Genomic DNA, 21,439 nt, shown 5'->3' with positions numbered 1-21,439 from the left:
AATTGTTTATCTCAGCATCCTTGAGAAATGCCATTTAGGTATTTTGCCAGTGGAAGGAGCAATGGCATGGCAGCGGAGTTCGACTTGAAAAGGTGGTACTGATGATGGAAGATTGGATAAATGGATAGATGAATGGATGAATGAACGATAGCAGATAAACAGGGAGCAATTTTCTTCAGTAGTTTTTGCTGAGATATAGGTCTTGAGGATTTACTTGCTAAGCCTCTGTTTTGGTACTTGGATTATTCTTGCTGTCTATTGATAGCTTGATGTTGGGATGCTGAGAAATTCATTGGGTGGCCATTATTTCAAGCTGGCTGGCAGGATCTAGAAAACTTATTTATAACAATTTTGTTTACAAGAATCAAATTGACAGAAATGCTTCAATTAGCCTCACTGGCAACCCTTTCCAACTTTGATTTTCAATGCTCTTGCAGCAAAGCAACTGATCTGGAACCCAATACTGTATTGTGCCAATATCAAATCCAAGGTCAACAGCTCACTGACAAAGAAGCAGGCACACATAACACGCATGGTATCATGCACAGAACAGAAAATCTATTAAAGAAATATTTACTGCAGTTCAACAATACTAATGCCTTTATTAACCCCAATTACTGCAACATAATTTAGTGAATATACAATGGTCGCATGCAAACTTTAACTTGCTTTCTTTAGTTCTAGGATGATAGCTGGAATAGGATTACATGGAAAAGCTTTCAAAAACAAAATTAAGGAAATAGTTTAGCTGCAGAAAAAAAGATATTCTGTTAAAGTTTTCACCTTGCATTCATCAAGGAAATCCATAAGAAATGTCAACATAAACGGAAAAACAATCTCTTTACACTGATTAGGAGAAAGTGTATTCTGATCGGCAAAGATATTGCCTTGAAGAAAGCACTCGTGAATAACAACTGACAGTTAACTGTCAAAATTTAAATTCAAACAAGGGATGTTGATTCTGATTGGTTTATTTCTCTGGTCAGGGCTTTGATCAGCGAATGGTGATTACCTGTTTTCTTTGATACAATAGATGTAATTCCACAATTTCACATTTGCTAAATAATTCTAAGTGCTGACAACAAAAAAGTCAGATGGTTACGAGTTCACCGTGTAGCACACTTGCTTAGACTGGAATCTAAACATTAAATCAGTGCTTTGCAGAAAGAAAGAATATGCACAATACTGCACCCATTTCAACTCAACAAAGCAACTGACAGTCTTTCCCTGGCTTTGACAAAATATGTATTTTTTCAGCAATACTCAAGTTCTGCATTTGAAAATGACCACGGAAATTAATAATGAAACTTGAATTTAAAAAAAATTCAGAATGACAGTTTTAGTGTAAACTCACCAGTGCTTAGGTCTAATGCAGCTGCTACAGAAAATCAACTTTGGGTTTCACAACAAAAGAAAAAAACTTGAACCTCAAAAGACAGCCATTATTTGATTGGTTAGAAAGTACTGTTAGGGACTAGGTGTAAATAATTTAATACACTGCTGTCAATGGTTTTGCTTGGTTGGGGGAGGGGGGGAAATTGTTCTTAAAATACATTGAAATATAGAAAATCATGCAAACAAAAATAAAAATTTAATGTCACTGAGGTAGCTGTAGCATAACTTGGAGAATGGCAACAAGGAATAAAAATTCAGCAGGATTCAAAAACAGCCAGTGGGAATGGAGCATAGGTGGAGTTTGAAACCTGACATCAAGGGGGGGAAAAAAAAGTGACATATGGAAAGAAATGATTAGCAAGCAGTTGTAAGTAATTCTACATAATAATCTCTAGTTTACAGGCACTCCCCGAGTTGTGAATGGGCTCCATTTTGAACTTAGCTCACAAGTCGATTTGTACACAACTTGGAAGAATGTAAAGCAGCTGTTTTTAAGTACAGGAAATGTTCAGTTTTTAAAAATTACTCCCACGTATTCATGAGTACAAGCATTTGAGAGTCAGAAGTTTGTAAAAATCAGGGATGCCTGCACAATAAACACAGTCAGCAAAGTAGGGCAAGTTAATCTAGCTTAGTGGAACATGAATCCTATGATTGTGGGGTCATGGCACTTTTAATGGTCTCGTTGAAAAAGGTGAAGAAAAATATCAGGAGATATTATTATTCACCTTTTGAGCTGTTAGGACTTCGACCTGGACCTTCTGACCCGTGTGATATAGTGGTAATGTCCCTACATAAGAGTTCAAAGTGCCCAGTTGACTAGATATGTTATGTGTCACCAACTGTGAAAATTTAGCTCTGGATTTTAAAACTTGAGCAATGGCTAAAGTCATTGACTGCATCCACAGACTGAGAACTACCGGGTTTTCACATTTAATTAGTTGGTCACATCGAAGGTTAAGAAAGTACAGACAGGGAAGGAACGGGTGATTACCTGACAATCTAGGAGGGCTAGGTAGCCAGGCAGAATCTTGCATATAGTTTCCACACTCATCTTTGATGAGTTCCATGAATTATTACACCACCAAGCAAAAAGTCAATTTGAAAATAAAATTACATTATTTGAAGTACATTTTCCAGCTGCAAATGAATGCATGCATCTGCCACTTTGCTGATCCTTCCATGTTCATTGTCCAGTTCCTTTACTTGGCCACAGAATGCTAATCTTCTAGTTGTTATACTATTCCCTGCTGGAATTCTCTGCAAAATGTCTACTTGCCACCATCTGACCAATTTCAATTCCTTCTTCCCACAATACAAAGTAAAGCAAGAGTAAAGTATCACATTTCTTTGGCAAATCAATTGCTTGTTTTGTCAGTTGATCTACACAGACTGAAGAAAGTAAACCAGTGCGTGTCTGCAACAAAGATGAGAAAAAGGTGTATATATAGTGCAGACAAATAATATTGGTAGCTGTAGCAGGACAAAAGTCATTTTGTTGCAGAGCTTTGAACACGACTCTACGCTATAAATGCTGAACAGCCATCCATACAAAGACATCCATTACATTTAAATGACGTTCCTTTGAAATCTGAGGTTGTAGATATCAAACCTGATTTGCGATTCCATGCACGGTTCAATTCAAATCCCTGCTCAGCTCTATCCTCAAATCCAAAGTTTGCAATATTGCAGTTTAGCACACAAATAGGAAATGAAGTAAACCGCAACACAAATTTATTTCAGATTTATGAAATTCAAATGAAACAACTGACGGAATTTCCAATTCCATCTTGGTGGCATGGTAGCTCAGTGGTTAATGCCAGGGACCCAGGTTTGATTCCATCCTTGTACAAACTCCACAGTCACCTATTATCCCAGTGTCACATTTTGGTTTATTGTAATCAGTGTTACATTCTGGTTTATTGTAATCTTGAAGTGCTTTTTGCGATTCTATGACATTAACACCAATGTGCACTTAGAAAAGTGTGGGTTTCCTCCGGGTGCTTTGATTTCCTCCCACAGTCCAAAGATATGCAGGTTAAGTAGACTGACGGTGATAGATTACTCAATGTCCGGGGATATGGAAGGTAGGTGGATTAGCCATGGAAAATGCAGGGTTAGGGTCAGGAGGTGAGATGCTCTTTGGTGGGTCAGTGTGGACTCTATGGGCTGAATGGTCTGCTTCCACACAGTAGGGAATCTATTGTCTTCTTGAGGTTCTTCAGCTGAAAACATGAAGTGAATCTGGGGAAGAGAACCTACAAATACATGTGTTAATGGTTTTAAAAGGTAAAATTTTAATACTTGAAGAAATTATGGTTGAGTTACTGATTATGTGTAGAAAACAATTAGCCATCAAGAGGTCCTTAATTTCGGTGCATGTTGATTAGAAATCTGAAGATGGACCAGAAAAGGAAAATTCTTGTTTGTTTTCCTTTGAGATGTCTTCTGAAAGTTGCTCCTATTCACTTCACTACCATCATAGTAGCTCATACCTTTCTACATACATTATATCTACAATAAAGTCACTTTTCTAAGTACAAATTGGTGTGCATGTCATAGAATCGCAAAAAGCACTTCACAAGATTACAATAAACCAAAATGTACCACTAAGCCACATAATGTGATATTAAGGCAGATGATATCTGTTTTGGTCAGGGATAGATTTAGAGGATGAAAATGAGGGAGAAAAGCAGAGCTGTCTAGAATTTGAGAGCTTAGGGCCTTGGTAACTGAAAACACAGCAGCCAATGATGGAGTGATTTCAAAAAGCAGGCTTTGGTACTCATTTGTAAGGCCAGCAATTATTGCCCATCCCAACTGCAGTTGAGAAGATGGTGGTCAGCCCTTTCGTAAACCACTTAGTCTGTGTATTCAAAAGGTACTTTCACGATGTTGATAGATAAAAATTCTGGAATTCCACCTATCACTGATCAAAAAATTATTCCATATTTGCAAGTCAGGACTGAGATTTCTAAACAGTGGCATTCTCAAGAATCGCTGTCTTTGTCTTTCTCAATGGCAGAGGTCACAGGCTAGTGAGATTCAATCTTGTAAGCCATGTGTAATGTTAAAAGGTTAAATGGGAATATCTTTCTGGGCATTAAGATAATATTAAAGGGTTAAACTGCACTGCCTTTGGGAGGGGATGACAGTCATGCAGGAATGCAAATAACTCCCACACCAATTAGGCAGTCATTTCCTGCTACTCCTCCTATTATTAATCAAATTAAATTATCATTCAATCTTTTTCATTCAGAAATTCTTTAAACAGCCATTCCCTGAAGCTAGGTATGTCGCACCGGAGTTGTCTTGGGGAATCACAAAGTCAGGAAATCATCTGCATAATGGTTCCCCAGAATTAGAGCATTAACATTTGCATCATCTCAGAGGATAATCTCATTCTACCATTTTACCGGGGGTAACACGTGACTGTGTGGGAATGGCCGGGGGTTGCCTTGAGTGGCATCAGACTATGGGGGAGTCAACAGAATATCTACGTGCATGAACAACTGACCTGTATAAAGGGGATGTGTTTTCTTTATTCAGGGCCTCATTTTAACTCAACTTCACATGCTTGGGGTGGGCGGGAGTCAAAGGGGTCATCTAGCTTGTACAAGCTTTAATAAACTTTAACTGTTTGCAGAAGTTGGTGAGTGCAAATTGCATCTAGTGTGTGAAACCTTGGGAAAAGAACCTAACACATGGTGCTGTGGCCGTACAGAGCATGAATGTTTAAACTAATGTATGGGATGTCAATCAAGCAGTTCTGCCCTTATTTGTACTGAGTTGTGTGTTGTGGAGCTGCATTCATACATCCTTTTGGAGAGATTCCCATGCACTCTTAACCTGGGCTGTGTAGATGACGGAAAGACTTTGTGGAGTCAAAAGGCAAGACACAAAATCAGAGAAGCTTAAGAGTCGATATGTCTTGAATGACTTTGATTGGAAAAATGGGAATGGGTATGAAAGGCTTTGGGAGAGATCTGAATGCAAACTTGAGAATTTAGAAACAAATATTTTGCTTAACTGGGACCCAATAAGTCAGTGAGTACAGATGGGTTAATGTGACCTAGCATTAGTTAAGGTGAACAAATTTATAGAGGGTAGAACATAGGAAGTCAGCCAGATCTGTTGGAACTGTCAAGTCTGGACGTAACAAAGGCATGCTTATTAGTACAGATAGCAACAGATATGTTAATGATATGGACAAGGTTCATTGATAGGACAGAGGTAGAAATAAGCAGACTGGAGGCCTGTGACTAGTGACGTTCCACAGGGATCGGTGCTGGGTCCATTGTTGTTTGTCATTTACATAAACAATTTGGATGAGAATATAGGAATAGTCAATCTGCAGATGATGTTAAAATTGGTGGTATAGTAGACATGAGGAAAGTTATCTAAGATTTCAAAGGGATCTTGATCAATTAGGCCAATGGGTGGCAGATGAAGTTTAAATTTAAATAAATGCAAAGTGTTGAATTTTGGTAAGACGGACAAGGGTAGGGTTCACACTGAGTGGTAGGGTTCTGGGAGTGTTGTAGAACAGAGACTTATGGAGTCAGGTACATAGTTCATTAAAAGTTGTGCCACTGGTAGACACAGTGATTAAAAAAAAGGTGTTTAACATGCTTGGCGTCATTGCTCAGATCATTAAACGTAAGAGTTGGGACCTCAGGCGGAGATTGTACATGACATTGGTGAAGCCATGTTTGGAGTACTGTGTACAGTTCTGGTTGCCCTGACAAAGGAAGAATTAGAGGGTGTGCAAAAAGATTTTCAAGAATGTTACCGCAACTAGAGAGTTTGAGTTATAAGGAGAGACTGGATAAGCTGGGACTTTTTTTTTCCCCCACTGGAGTGTAGGAGGTTGAGGGGTGACCTTATAGAGATTTATAAAATCATGTAAGGCACAGATAAGTGGAATAGCCAAGGGTCTTTTTCCTAGGGTTGGTGAATTCAAAACTAATGTGACAGGAGAAAGATTTAGAAGGGACCTGAGGGGAAGTTTTTCCACACAGTGGTTTGTATATGGAATGAACTGCCAGAGGAAGTAATAGATGCAAGTACAGTTACAATATTTAGAATTAACATTTGAGCAGGTACATGAATAGGAAAAGTTTAGGAGGGATATGGGCCAAACTGAGGCAAATGGGACTAGTTTGGTTTAGTTTAGGAAACTTGGTTGGCATGGATGAGTTGGACTGAAGGGTACGATTCCGTTCTGTATGACTGTATTACTCTTTGACACCAAAGTGTAGCCAGCAGCCCAAAAGTCAAACATGATACCAAGCTTGCAAACAATAGTAGTTCAACCAGAGGGAGGGATGGAGTTGGCGGCTAAGAAATGAAATTTACGGCAGGAACTGAAAACCATAGATTTTAACACCCTCAATATGCCTCAAACAAAGCCACTTGACACTGCCCCCACTCCTCACTCAAAATATTGATTGCAATATAAAAATCATTTCAACTAGAAAATGTAATTTCAGATTTCCTGTCATCAGAATTTATTATTGATCAGGTTTGTAAAAATTCAGTACAATTTAACTTTTCTACCTAATATTCAGCACTTTCATGACAGATGCAAAACTCAAGTTCTGTATTCATTCATGGATGTGGGCATCACTGGCTAGGCTAAACTCTACTGCTTGTTCCTAATTACCAAGATGTACTTAAGCATTAAACAAATTACTACGAACCTGGAGTCACATGTAAACGAGACCAGGTAGGAATAGCAGATTTCCTTCCCTAAATGTCAGTGAACCAGAGGAGGTTTCATGACAATGAACAGCCGTTACCTGGTCATCATTAGGCTACCTTGTACTCTAAATTCAAATTTTACCATCAGCTCCAGTGGGATTCAAACATGGCCAAAACATTAGTTTGTGATTCTGTTTTACTAGACCAATGACTTTACAACTATGCTACTACTTTACACTGCATAGTATTGCAGAACCTTGCAGTTAAAAAAAGGAGATTTAGCATTGGGTGTGAATGTAACAGTTTACCTCAGATAGCAGTGAGGGCATTTAATTTACACCACAGAACAGCATTTAAAATTCAGGTGTAGTTACAAATATACAGAATTCTTCTGAGAATGCACATCAGCATCTCAAAATGTGCATTTATATCTATATAATCAAATTCAGCAGATATGCACCAGAAGAACTGACACGTACAGAACATTAACCACTAGCATTACAGCAAGCATTTTTGTAAAAAAAAGTACATTGGAGAAGGACAGTACACACAGAAGACAGTGAGCATTTAAAAACAAACTACTCTGAGGAAACAAATACTTCCTGAGTGCATTACATTTACTAATTTGCACTGTTTGATAGGGAGTTGGACATTCGAAGAAAAATAATAAAATTTACAAGCAAAGCATGAAAACAACATAATAGGATGAGCCAAATGATAAAAATATCAAAATAATCAAATAACTGCAGAAGTAATTAAATCCAAATGCAGGCCTCAAAAGATCATATTTTTAAAAGTTTTAAACAAGCTTCAAATTTAAAAAGTTTCGAAACAAAACATTCAATTGCAGGTCAAGCCAACCATTAGCTGTTTAGCTATTCCTGCAGTGCACATACTTTCAAGTTTTTAGGACTGAACATCTAGATATTGTGGTATTACAGTAAATGCAAAATTTTTAAATTCTTGATCAGTACTCTTGCTACTTAGTACCCTTAGGTTTTGATGAATTCCCTGTTCAAAATATGTAATCATATATTAGACAGCCCAATGTCAAATTTATCATTTGGGAGTATGTTACTGCAGTGGCAACATACACTTTTATAAGCATATTGTAACCTGTTGTTGGTAATCTTCAACTTTCTTTCCAACATATGGCTGACCAAAAAACACTCGCCCTTACTGCCTGCAATTACCATTGTAGAAGAATTTGCAGGATGATAAAAATCAACCTGTTTGGTCACATTGTGAACATACTTTCCTTGGTTAACAGGTCCTGGAAAGGGACTCAAACCCAGAGCTTTTTATGCAGCAAGGAGAACTCTAGCCACTTCACCACAAAACCACATTCCCTTAGCCGCATTACACTTTCTAATGTGCCACTGTCACCATCACAGAAGTTGGCAGAATTTTACACTTTTCATACCAGCATTCTTTGAATTGCCTGTTACTTTCTTCAGACTCACATTCACTATGATGTATGCTCATACTCATTATTCATTTAACCAGAGGACACAGCTTAAAAATATGGGGTAGACGATTTAGGACAGAGATGAGGAGAAACTTCTTCACCCAGAGAGTGGTGGGTATGTGTAATGCTCTGCCCCAGAGGGCAGTGGAGGCCCAGTCTCTGGATTCATTTAAGAAAGAGTTGGATAGAGCTCTCAAGGATAGTGGAATCAAGGGTTATGGAGTTTAGGCAGGAATAGGATACTGATTAAGCCATGATCATATTGAATGGTGGTGCAGGCTCGAAGGGCAGAATGGCCTACTCCTGCACCTACTGTCCATTGTCTATAACAGGCAATCCAAGGTGGATTTGTTTTGAAAGTGAACATTCAAAAACTTTCAACCTTTGGAGTTACAGAGAAAGAATCTGAATAACAGGTCTTTAAGCAAACCTGAAAGATTATTGACAATCAGTACTCACTTTCTACATATTCACACTACTACTTATTCTGTCTGTAGTTCCCATAATGCCATCAAGCACTTGCTATCCTGCCACAGAACTCAAATCTACCAATGCAGAAACGCAAGCAAGCACAAAAAATGCCTCAGTTTCATCTCTGGAATGTCATTACCTGAAAATTAAAAAAAAGTTATATTCTCCAAAAAAAAAAATTCAGTCTGTGGCAAAATCTAGAGAATGTAGCAAGTTTGACTGAACTGCAAAAACAAACTTTGATTAGAATGACATCAATTAGAACAAGATCAGACACAATTGGTTTATGAAATTAAGCAGCATCTTAAAATATTGAATCCTTATCACACCATCTACTAATTCTTTGCCTCCCCAGATTCCTAACTGAAAATTCTCAAGTGTCCACATTATCAATATGACTTGATATTAAACTCCAAATGTGCCAGAGTCTACTAGCAACTTTCACTTCCAACTTCTTAGCATTCCATGTACAACACTGTCCGTTTTAAGCAAAAAAAATTTCCAAGCTGTTCTTATACACCAATATATTAAAAGATTCTAGAGCCAAAACACTAATTTACAACTGCTGTCCTACTGACCAATGATTCCTAACCCTGCATTGCAAATTCCTTCATGCATGCCACAACTATATATCCCAATTGTTCTATTCACAACTGACTTACAGTGCAGTATCAACTTCATTACACACAGTAGGCTGCGGCCATCACATCTTTATGCATTCATCGGACTTGTCTCAACTTGTGACCTTTTAAAAAGCTCAAAGCATATTTTGTTGACAACACCTTCAGTCATTTTTTCTAAATCTCCTGCCTCACCTCTAATTTTATCTCCATTATTCCCTCCTGACAACAGCTTTGAAACATATCTTCACATGAAAAGCATCACTTCAATGCAAGGGGCCTAAGAGGGAAGACAGATTAACTCAGGGCATGGTTAGGAACATGGGACTGGGATATCATTGCAATTACAGAAACATGGCTCAGGGATGGGCAGGACTGGCAGCTTAATGGTCCAGGATACAAATGCTACTCGAAGGATAGAAAGGAAGGCAAGAGAGGAGGAGTAGTGGCATTTTTGATAAGGATAGCATTACAGCTGTGCTCAGGGAGGATATTCCTGGGAATTCACCCAAATAACTTCCCTGGATGTAACTGAGGTATAAGAAAGGGATGGTCACCTTATTGGGATCGTATTATAGACCCCCTAATAGTCAGAGGGAAATTGTAAGGAGATCTCAGCTATCTGTAAGAATAATAGGATGGTTGTGGTAAGGGATTTTAACTTCCCAAACATAAACTGAGACTGCCATAGTGTTAAAGGTTTAGATAGAGAGGAATTTGTTAAGTGCGTACAAGACAATTTTCTGATTCAGTATGTGGATGCATCTACTAGAGAAGGTGCAAAACTTGACCTACTCTTGGGAAATAAGGCAGGGCAGGTGACTGAGGTGTCAATGGGGGAGCACTTTGGGGCCAGTGACCATAATTCTATTAGATTTAAAATAGTGATGGAAAAGGATAGACCAGATCTAACAGTTGAAATTCTAAATTGGAAAAAGGCCAATTTTGACGGTATTACGCAAGAACTTTCAAAAGCCGATTGGAGGCAGATGTTCGCAGGGAAATGGACAGCTGGAAAAATGGGATGCCTTCAGAAATGAGATAACGAGAATCCAGAGAAAGTATATTCCTGTCAGGGTGAAAGGAAAGGCCGGTAGGTATAGGGATGACTAAAGAAATTGAGGGTTTGGTTAAGAAAAAGAAGGAAGCATATGTCAGGTATAGACAGGATAGATCGAGTGAATCCTTAGTAGGAGTATACTTAAGAGGGAAATCATGACGGCAAAAAAGGGGACATGAGATAGCTTTGGCAAATAGAATTAAGGAGAATCCAAAGGGTTTTTACAAAATATATTAAGGACAAAAGGGTAACTATGGAGAGAATTGGGCCCCTTAAAGATCAGCAAAGTGGCCTTTGTGTGGAGTCACAGAAAATGGGGGAGATACTAAACAAGTCTTTTGCATCAGTATTTACTGTGGAAAAGAATATGGGAGATATAGACTGTAGGGAAATAGATGGTGACACCTTGCAAAATGTCCATATTACAGAGGAGGAAGTGCTGGATGTCTTGAAATACAAAGGTGGATAAAATCCCCAGGAAAAAAAAATGAGGTCTGCAGATGCTGGAGATCACAGTTGAAAATGTGTTGCTGGTTAAAGCACAGCAGGTCAGGCAGCATCCAAGGAATAGGAAATTCGACGTTTCGGGCATAAGCCCTTCATCATCCTGATGAAGGGCTTATGCCCGAAACGTCGAATTTCCTATTCCTTGGATGCTGCCTGACCTGCTGTGCTTTAACCAGCAACACATTTTCAACTAAAATCCCCAGGACCTGATCAACCGTACCATAGAACCCTGTGGGAAGCTAGAGAAGTGATTGCTGGGCCTCTTACTGAGATATTTGTATCATCGATAATGTCAGGTGCCAGAAGACTAGAGGTTGACTAACGCGGTGTCACTGTTTAAGAAAGGTGGTAAGGACAAGCCAGCGAACTATAGACCAATGAGCCTAGTGTGGGTGGTGAGCAAGTTGTTGGAGGGAATCCTGAGGGACAGGATGTATATGTATTTGGAAAGGCAAGGAATGATTAAGGATAGTCAACATGGCTTCACATGTGGGAAATCATGTCTCACAAATTTGAAGTAACAAAGAGGATTGATGAGGGCAGAGCAGTAGACATGATCTATATGGACTTCAGTATAGCATTCGACAAGGTTCCCCATGGGAGACTGATTAGCAAGGTTAGATCTCACAGAATACAGGGAGAACTAGACATTTGGATACAGAACCGGCTCAAAGGTAGAAGACAGAGGGTGGCGGTGGAAGGTTGTTTTTCACACTAGAGGCCTGTGACTACTGGAGTGCCACAAGGATCAGTGCGGAATCCATTACATAAATGATTTGGATGCGAGCATAAGAGGTATAGTTGGTAAGTTTGCAGATGACAGCAAAATTGGAAGTGTAGTGGACAGCAAGTGGATACCTCAGATTACAACGGGATCTTGACCAGATGGGCCAATGGGCTGAGAAGTGGCAGATGGAGTTTAATTCAGATAAACGCAAGGTGCGGAATTTTGCAAATCTTAACAGGACTTATACACTTAATGGTAAGGTCCCAGGGAGTGTTGCTGAACAAAGAGACCTTGGAGTTGCAGGTGGATCGGAGAATGAAGGCGGCGATTGGTATGTTTTCTTTTATTGGTCAGAGTATTGAGTACAGGAGTTGGGAAGTCATGTTGCAGCTGTACAGGACATTGGTGAGGCCACTGTTGGGATATTGCGTGCAATTCTGGTCTCCTTCCTATATGAAAGATGTTGTGAAACTTGAAAGGGTTCAGAAAAGATTAAAAGGATATTGCCAGGGTTGGAGGATTTGAGCTATAGGGAGAGGCTGAACAGGCTGGGGCTGTTTTCCCTGGAGCATCGGAGGCTGAGGGGTGATCTTATAGAGGTTTACAAAATTATGAGGGGCATGAATAGGGTAAATAGGCAAAGTCTTTTCCCTGGGGTCTGGGGGTCCAGAACTAGAGGGCATAGGTTTAGGGTGAGAAGGGAAAGATATAAAAGAGACCTAAGAGGCAACTTTTTCACGCATAGGGTGGTACGTGTATGGAATGAGCTGCCAGAGGAAGTGGTGGGGGCTGGTACAATTGCAACATTTAAGAGGCATTTGGATGTAAATATGAATAGGAAAGGTTTGGAGGGATATGGGCCGGGTGCTGGCAAGTGGGACTAGATTGGGTTGGGATATCTGGTCGACATGGACAGGTTGAACCGAAGGGTCTGTGTCCATGCTGTACATCTCTATGACACAATGTAAATAAAGTGTTATAATTAATACATACTGTTTGAAGTCTGCATGCAAATTATATTTCAAGTGCTCATATGTGGTCCTTGGTCAATGGTACCTTCTTTACCCACGCTGCACCATATTTTATATAACAGAATTGTCTACCAATTTGAAGGTCAGGGAGATGACAACTTACACACTGCAATCCGGAACAACGCAGTAATACAGCACACAATCACGGGAACTTTTTACTTATTCATGAGATGTGGCTTCGCAGCCTGGGCCAGAATTTAGTGCACATACATAGGTGCCCTTGAAAAAGTTAGCTAAGCTGCTTTCTGGAACAATTAAAGTTCATTTGCTATAGATAGACTTACATGCTGTTGGGAAATGGAGTTCCAGGAGTTTGACCCAGCAATACTATCCAGATGAAGAGAAGCTTGCAAGGGAACTTGCAGAGGTGGTGTTCCCATATGTGCATTACCCTTTTAGATGGTGGTGGTTGTGGAGTTGGAAGGCACAAAAGGAGCCTTGGCAAATTTCTGCAGTGTATCTTGTAGCTATTAATACACAACTGCTGAGAGGTGGCGGTGATGGAAGAGTGAACAAACGTTTGTGGATGCAGTGCCAATCAAGCAGTTGCACTCTCCTGGATGGCATCGAGCAAGATTCCTAGAGTCTGACTTGCTTGTGCGGTATTTTATACGACTAATAGATTTCAGTATCTGGGCAATGGTAACCCCTAGGACGTTGTTTGTCAGGAATTTAGTGATGATGATGATGATGATGATGATGATGATGATGCCAGTGAATGTCATGGGGTGATGGTGGAGACAGTCATTGCCCAGCGCTTCTATGGAATGAATGTTATTTGTCACTTAGAGTCATAGAGTCTTAGAGAGGTACAGCATAGAAACAGACTTTTTGGTCCAACTCACAATGCTGACCAGATAGCCTAAATTAACCTAGTCCCAACTGCCACATTTGTCCAATATCCCTCCCTATTCATATACCCATCTAGATCCTTCTTAAATGTTGTCATTGTAACAGCCACCACCATTTCCTCTTGTTGTTCATTCCATACATACACCATCCTTTGCATGAAAAAGTTGCCCCTTAGGTTCCTTTTATATCTTTCCCCTCTCACCCTAAACCTCTAGTTTTGGACTCTCCCACTCCAGGCAAAAGGCCTTGGCTATTCATCCTATCCATGCCACTCATGATCTTAGAAACCTCTAAAAGTCATCTTTCAGCCTCTAACATTCCAGAAAAAACAGCCCCAGCCTATTCAGCCTCTCCATGTAGCTCAAACCCTCTAATCCTAACAACATCCTTGTAGATCTTTTCTGAACCTAAGCCCGAATAATATCCAGGTATTGTTGCATTGAGGCTTGGACTGCTTCAGTTAATTTACCAATTTCTTCTGTCATGAAAAGATCAGCCAGAGGTAAACCAAAGTTGAATGACAGGAATTGCAATATTCTGTTCAATGTTGCACTTCTAATCCATTTACATAGTTCACTCTACCATCAGTGCAAAAAAAATCTAACATTGAGTAATTTAAATTCATATGCCCTAACATTTAAATGAAAAATAGGTGTATAAAATATGGTATACATTCCTGATTTGCCTTCATCACTGTTCTAACATAAGCTGAAATAAGTCAATGGTTTTTAGATGAATTTCACTGGCACTACAGAGCATTGTCATGTTGGGGAAAAATATTACAATATTCACCTGTGTCACCTTACTACAAGCCTCAAAAAACGTTTAATTTAATAAATGCTGCGGCATTATTGAATGTACATTTGACATGGATGCAATTCTAAACCCTCATGTATTATCTCCAATTTCTATATAAGTACATTAATTGGTAAATGCATAGGGTGGATGGTAAATGCATAGGGTGGATTAAAAAAAGGTAACTAGTTATTTCTTTGGAGCTAATCTAAAAACACACTTGTTGCTAATTACAAGATTTTCAATATTTGTAAATATTAAACAGTCAATTAATCAATCATTTTGCAATTAGGATAAATAAATAAGTTTGAACATTTGACAAATTGGAAGATGGCCTTTTCTTTGTAAGAAATGAAGTGTCTCTCCAAAAACATAATATTATCCATAAACAACAACAACAACAATAATAAAAAGTGAGTATTTGACAAGCCCCATACATCTAAGAAAGAAATAGCATTTTTTTTAACAAAATGAAATGCCTGATTGTTGGACAGTTGATATTTCAGTATCAGCCTCGAGTTCTATCTTTGTACCTCTAACCCCTGAACCATTTTGATTACTGGAATGTATAAGTGACATCATTTTGGAAGCATAACCCTAGATTTAATATATTTATATCCAATAACACTGCTGGGAAAGTTACACATGGAAATAATTTAAGCATGCCTAATTGTTGTTGTATTTCAAATTGAATTCTTTGTAATAGCAACCAGAAAATATTTCAGCCTGTAAACTCTAAATAGCTACATATTATTTCTACTAAAGCTACAGTATATTGGAAGCTCTAACCGGCTCGAGTAGATTGAAGGTTTTTTAGGCTCTTGGAATAATGCCATGCTCTCAGATCAACTTAAAAAAGCAAGTATAATCATGATAAACTTTGCCCAAAGGAAACATTCCACATACAAGCCTGAATAATTCAATACATCATTCTGTTTTGTCATCTGACTTAATCTGTTAGCAAAAACTAATATTCAAAATAATTAGAGATGGCTAACAGAATTCAAAGCAGATGGATACAAATCAACAGTATGTATTCTCAGAGATCAACGTATTTGGATCAATCTGAAGTTACATTTAATTTGAATTATTAAAAGTCCACCTGCAGTTTTACAAAGTAACAAATTTTGTTTTTATTTTAAATTCTGTATTTGGTACAGAGCAGTCCTCAAAATGTTGTTGAAACACTTACTGTTAAACCCTGAAACTAATTTTGGCCCAATAATCCAACATTCCCTGATTATACCATCGTTTTTCAATTATGTACCATTATTTACTCCAGACTGAAGGGCCTGTTTCCATACTATATATCTCTATGACTCTAAATAGAACGAACAGGATCAGTCTGCTCCAACTACTTTGGGCATGAAAAAGGTGCATTACTACAATTTACGTGTGCAAAATATCTGTCGTACAAATAGAAATCATAACATTGGAAGAGAATGTTAGAATGCACCAAACCTCTGAAGCAAAGTTCAGAACTAAATCATACATTTATATACAGCTTTAATAGGAGAAAATACTAGGCAAAGGGTTATTCACCTCAGTATTACCACTCCTATTGGGCTGAGAGCAAAATAATCAAAATAATGTAGGCTTCAGTTCACTCTGTCTCTAATTGGATAAGCTAATTAAGAGACACAGTGGAAAAGGGCAGTACTTTCAGAAGCTGCATCAATAGTCATCCATTGACAATAGATTGAGGTTAACAAAAAAAAGTATTTCGCAAAATTCATGCTTTCAAATACCTGAATATAAGCAGATACTATAGAAGTTAGCCACGAAACGTAATTTTTAAACAAACAAATCTTCATGTCCCATTCCATTTTCAAAAGACATTCATTACAGACTTGATTTGTCTACAAGTACAAATTGCATGACACCATTCCAACAGGAGTAAAACAGTTCTTCCTAGGTCAAAGGAAGTGACTGGTCAATTAATTTGTGACATACACAAGTGAGTTTTTCAAAAACAAAAGATATCCGTCACAGGGTGTGATGGGCAAGTCCAGTATTTATTACCATTAAATCAACACACCAGTGTCTACACAATAAAATAACTGGCAGTGAAACACTTCTCTAACTTCCAAATGACATAAAAACACAAACTAGTGAAACGTTTCAATGACTTGTTACTTTAGAAAAGTCTAGAAAGCATAATGTATGATGAATTGGTGAGTCATTCAATTATAGTAGAAAAACAAAAAAAGCAATCATCTAAATAACGCCCACCTAATGGAGAACAAGGATCTGGTACAGATTGTGGGGAGAGGGATTTGTAAGGGAGAAGAAAAATACTTTTTTAAAAATTGAACATGCAATTTAGCTTAGAGATATTTAGAAACCTGCAAATGTCACAAAACCATAGACTCACTCCCAATCTTATCCATTCAGGAAGTAAATTAGATACTAAAATTTTTACAGGATAAAGGGAGAAACCTTGCGTCAAGCTCTCATGCTGATTCACACTTTTTCCATGCATATCTGAGGTAAATCAAGAGCTTAAAAAGAAAGATGACAGAGGAACTGATGGCGTGGTGGCCTTTGGATTAAAGCACTAGAATAGTCACCCAAAGATCAAAATTCAAGCTGCACTGTAGTAAAACAATGTGTTAAGGAACCATTCATTTCCCTCATTAAACTTCCTTCAGATAGGGACAGTGCAAACCCTACATTCAAGTACAGTGTCCTTAAGGCAAATATGGCCTTTAGTGCTTCAGGCTCAACCACACCCCAGGAACAAATATCTGAATAAAAAGAATGCAAGTGCCAACAGACAATTTTATTTTCATAAGAATCTGTCCACATGTGATGCACGATTAATTTCTTCGCAAACTTTTTTGTTTTAGGTTTGCATAAAGATAAGTGTTTAAAAAAAACCAAAATTCTGCAAAATCATAGAAGGAAAAAAAATCATGCTTTTAATTCACTTTTTTAAAAAGCTTTCTTGTAATAGAAATATTGAAGCATGATTGATTGTTATCTTAGTTTGTTACTAAGATTTGCACTCATAATATCAAGCACAACTTTCTAATTTCAATAAATTAACATTTGTTTATACAATAAATGATCTAAATTTTAAAAATGTATTTGCAAAAATCTGATGATCACATTTATGGAAATAAATGTCGGCCACAGTACATTTCAGACAAGGGCAACGAAACAGACTGAAGACAAATGATCCAAACAATATCTCACATATCATGCAATCCATCCAAAGCTTTATTTATTTTAAAAAGCATTGGAATGCTTATAGAAAGTGTGTTGTTTTCAAATAACTGTGATAAAGAATCGTCAATACATATGCTGCCGCAGGATGAGAGGAAACTGAAAATAGATCAATGCGTTATATATTAGGCTTCACAATAAATTGACAGCTTCCCCGTTGCACTGATATTGAATGTGATACAATGAACAGATAAAGCAAAGTCACTTAGTTATTAAAAAAATAAATACATCTGATAGACAATATCCATTTTTCATTCCTACTCACTAAAGCAAATAAATAAATACACATGCATTTACAAATTAAAAATCAGAATAACACAGACTATGAATGGGCAATAGTAAGATTTATCATCTTTTCCCATGAAAAAGTTCAGAATGCAAGTTGAAACTTTGATACTTCTCTCGTCAAATTGATGTTAAGGGGGGTCTAAACTGAACTGAACAGTCATCACAGATCCTTCACAAACCACATTACAGTGGTCCAGTAACAACTTTGTGCAGTGTTATCCAGAGGCATGTTCAACAGCAACACACTTCAAGAGAAAAGTGCACTTTGAGCAAACATGGTTAAATGTTGTGACAACCTTCTTCCCCGCTTCTCCTAACTTCCCATCACAAATTGCTCCCACCACCAGCGAAAACTGCAAATCAACATGTACCACATCTCATCTTAATGTACTTCAAAAGACAAACCAAATTGATTTTACTTCTGAATTTTACTTCTGTTTTTGGCATTTCTTAGATGGATATTGTAGAAATAAAATTTCACAAAAATCTATTTACAATTAATTGAAATGCTAATGTCATTAGACAGAATTATGCTCATGTTTCAAACTCCAGCTGAATTAATACACAATTTTAAATAAAGCAACATAAAAAAACTGGACAGTAACTAACAATCCATATTTTAAATTCATAGATTGAAGGACTTGTCTGGAGTTGCATAAAACAATATAAAACCATGGGATGAATACTGTGCCTCTTCAATATACAGTACTGCATTTCAAAATTCTATCAAAAACCTCACATTTTCAAATCAGATTTGGTAATATTCGAGTTCAGCCTTTTGCTCATTTTAATTTTTACCTCAATAGATTTTCAAAGATGCTTAGCAAACAACAGACGAGATTAAACAAGAGAGAGAACGTAAAGTTAGCATTTAATAAATAAATTATACTAGATTAGAGAACTTTCACTAACAAAATAAAAATTCTAATCTCATGGAGTAGCATCGATTGGCGTACCTGTTACTTTCTCACTAAATGCTAGTCCAATAATTTTCCGTACGATGTCGAACTTGAGATTTTGGTATTCCACACGCACCATCTTAAAAAAAAGATCTAATTCTACTACACGAGATAAAGCAAGCATCGCAGTAAAATACACACACGGTATTTTATGAAGGTAAAAAAAAGGGGAAAACAGAAAGAAAGAAAATTAACAGAGGGCGCATTCTCAACTACTGATGTGCCAAAAACTGATTATCTCGATTGAACAAAAAAACCCAAACGCCTTACATTTCAGTCCCACAGAAGGCGTTCAGTCATCACAACAGAGGCACTGATTTTGACACCAGAAGGTTTGTCGTACTTCAGTTCTTTTTCCCCAACCTCCGGTCTACTATTATTTCCTGCAAATGTAACATTTTCAGGAGTGCAAGAGACACGTACGCAGGCGGGCACACGGTGTGAAGGAAGGGAAACCATAGAGATCAATCGGTACAACGCTCCTAACTCTGCACGGGAACACCTTACCGGTGAAAAGGCAGGCAGGAGCGCCGCTCACCAACTACATCCCCGGGCAGTCAGACACCCGGAAGGAGGTGGGGTGGTGGGGAGGGAGTACGCATGCGCACCTGATTCAGCCTGTGAGCTACACGTGAGTCGACCAATCAGCGGCCGGATTTGAACACCGCCCCCTTGGAACCGGCCGACCAATCCGCTGCAGCGCACAGGCGGGGAGGCGGGTATTCGTTGGGGGCCAACTGTTTCCGCGCGAGCGCCGCCAGCCGCCCTTTCCAAAGGGAAGGCATTGAATGCAGCGACAGGTAAATAAATAAATCGGATGAAAGCCGGTTTCATTCGCACTGTTGAAGCGGCCTACCTGAACCAAAGGTAATCCGGACCGCAAATCCACTTCTCTTTAAAAAAAATTAATCACGGATTTTTTTTCTTTTTGCAATGTGGCACTAACTCGCTCGCATATCGCAGTAAGGCCTCGCTCTTGCTACCCTTCATGGAGGGGGGTTGATCTTTAGCCTCGCTGAAGCAGCCGTGGATTCTTTTCCTCTGGAGTTTTTGTTTTATTTTGAGGGGCGGCTGTGGGGTGGGCGGGGGGGGGGGCAATGTGGATGGAGGCCGCGGCTCGAGTTGACTAGTGGCCGACGTCACGCCATGCAGGCGGTTGACAGGTGGCCCCGCCCCCGGCGCGTGAATGTGGCGGGGCGTCGAGGGTACTTCAACCAATCGGATCCCGCGGTCTTTGTTGGGGTTGGAGACGGGGCGGCAGTCAGCTGTCAATCACATGCACCGGTGGCACTCGATTGGCAATTCCGGGGAGCGTGTTTGCTGATTGGTCAGACCGGCCCGGCCAATGGAGTTGCGAGGCAGGGTGAAGCTGCCTCTTGGGTTGCTTGGACCAAGTAGCATCTGGGCCAGAAACAAAAACAGAAAAGTGTTGTAGCATCTACAGAGAGAGTAACAGAGTTAATGTTTCGAGTTCAGTGACCCTTCTTCAGAAAGCCATGGTATTTACCATGATGGGGGATGAATGTGAAAGGAGTGCACCGATAACTGGAGGTGGACAACAATTTTCTTTGTCTGCCTAACGTTTCCCCCCCCCCTCTATATTCCTTCTCACGTCTCCCCTCACCCCAAGGTTGCTAAATTGTGAGTGAGGAGCAAAGGTATGGCTTTCCACCCGGTGCTCCGGTTTCCTTTCACAAACCAAAAATCTGCAGATTAGATTAATTGGCCATGCTAAATTGCCTCAGTGTTCAGGAATGTGTTACAGGGAAAGGAGTGGGTCTGGATGGGATGCTGTTCAGAGAGTTGTCATGGACTCGATAGGCTGAACGTCTTCCTTTCTCAATGTAGGGATTCCGTGTCTGCTTCTCAGCCCCTCAACACAATTCTACCATTCAACTAGAGCATGGGCTGATATAATTCCTGCCTACTCCATGCTGGCACAGATTAGTCATCCCCTTATTGAATAGTGAGAAGGGCTGACTGACCTACCACTTGTTCCTTATGTGTTTATATGTTGGGAATGTGAAATAAAAACAGAAAATGTTATAGAATCCTGACAGTGTGGTAACAGGCACTTCGTGCCTCCACCCGAACCATTCCCCTAATTTACACCTGACTAATGCACCTACCCTACACATCCCTGAACATTAAGGGCAATTTAGCAAAGGTAGTTCACCTAACTTGCACATCTTTGGATTGTGGGAGGAAACCCACGCAGGCACTGGGAGAGTGTGCAAACTCCACACAGATAATTGCCCGAGGCTGGAATTGAACCTAGGTAGCTGGTCTCATTGAATGGTGGAGCAGCCTTGATGGGCCAAATGGCTACTTTGGT

The 21,439-nt window shown here is 39.1% G+C and overlaps 1 protein-coding gene across 6 annotated transcripts in view; it reads right to left on the bottom strand.

Moving 5' to 3' along the window:
* The window catches only part of LOC132834294 (D-glucuronyl C5-epimerase-like), a 100,950-nt gene extending 80,773 nt beyond the window's left edge, over positions 1-20,177 (bottom strand). The window contains exons 1-2 of one of the 6 annotated variants that reach the window (XM_060853024.1): positions 19,961-20,177; positions 19,102-19,183 (exon numbers count right to left, since the gene is read on the bottom strand). The gene's annotated coding sequence lies outside the window, so the exon portion shown is untranslated. Of the gene's footprint in view, positions 1-19,101; positions 19,184-19,374; positions 19,671-19,960 lie in introns of those variants that run through there. The other 5 variants (XM_060853020.1, XM_060853022.1, XM_060853025.1 and 2 more) reach the window with 5 other exon arrangements.
* Positions 20,178-21,439: the final 1,262 nt, after the last annotated feature.

This window comes from Hemiscyllium ocellatum, chromosome 39, assembly GCF_020745735.1.
Source record: "Hemiscyllium ocellatum isolate sHemOce1 chromosome 39, sHemOce1.pat.X.cur, whole genome shotgun sequence".
In the NCBI taxonomy this organism is placed as follows: domain Eukaryota; kingdom Metazoa; phylum Chordata; class Chondrichthyes; order Orectolobiformes; family Hemiscylliidae; genus Hemiscyllium; species Hemiscyllium ocellatum.
This window is presented reverse-complemented; position numbering and strand designations above follow the sequence as displayed.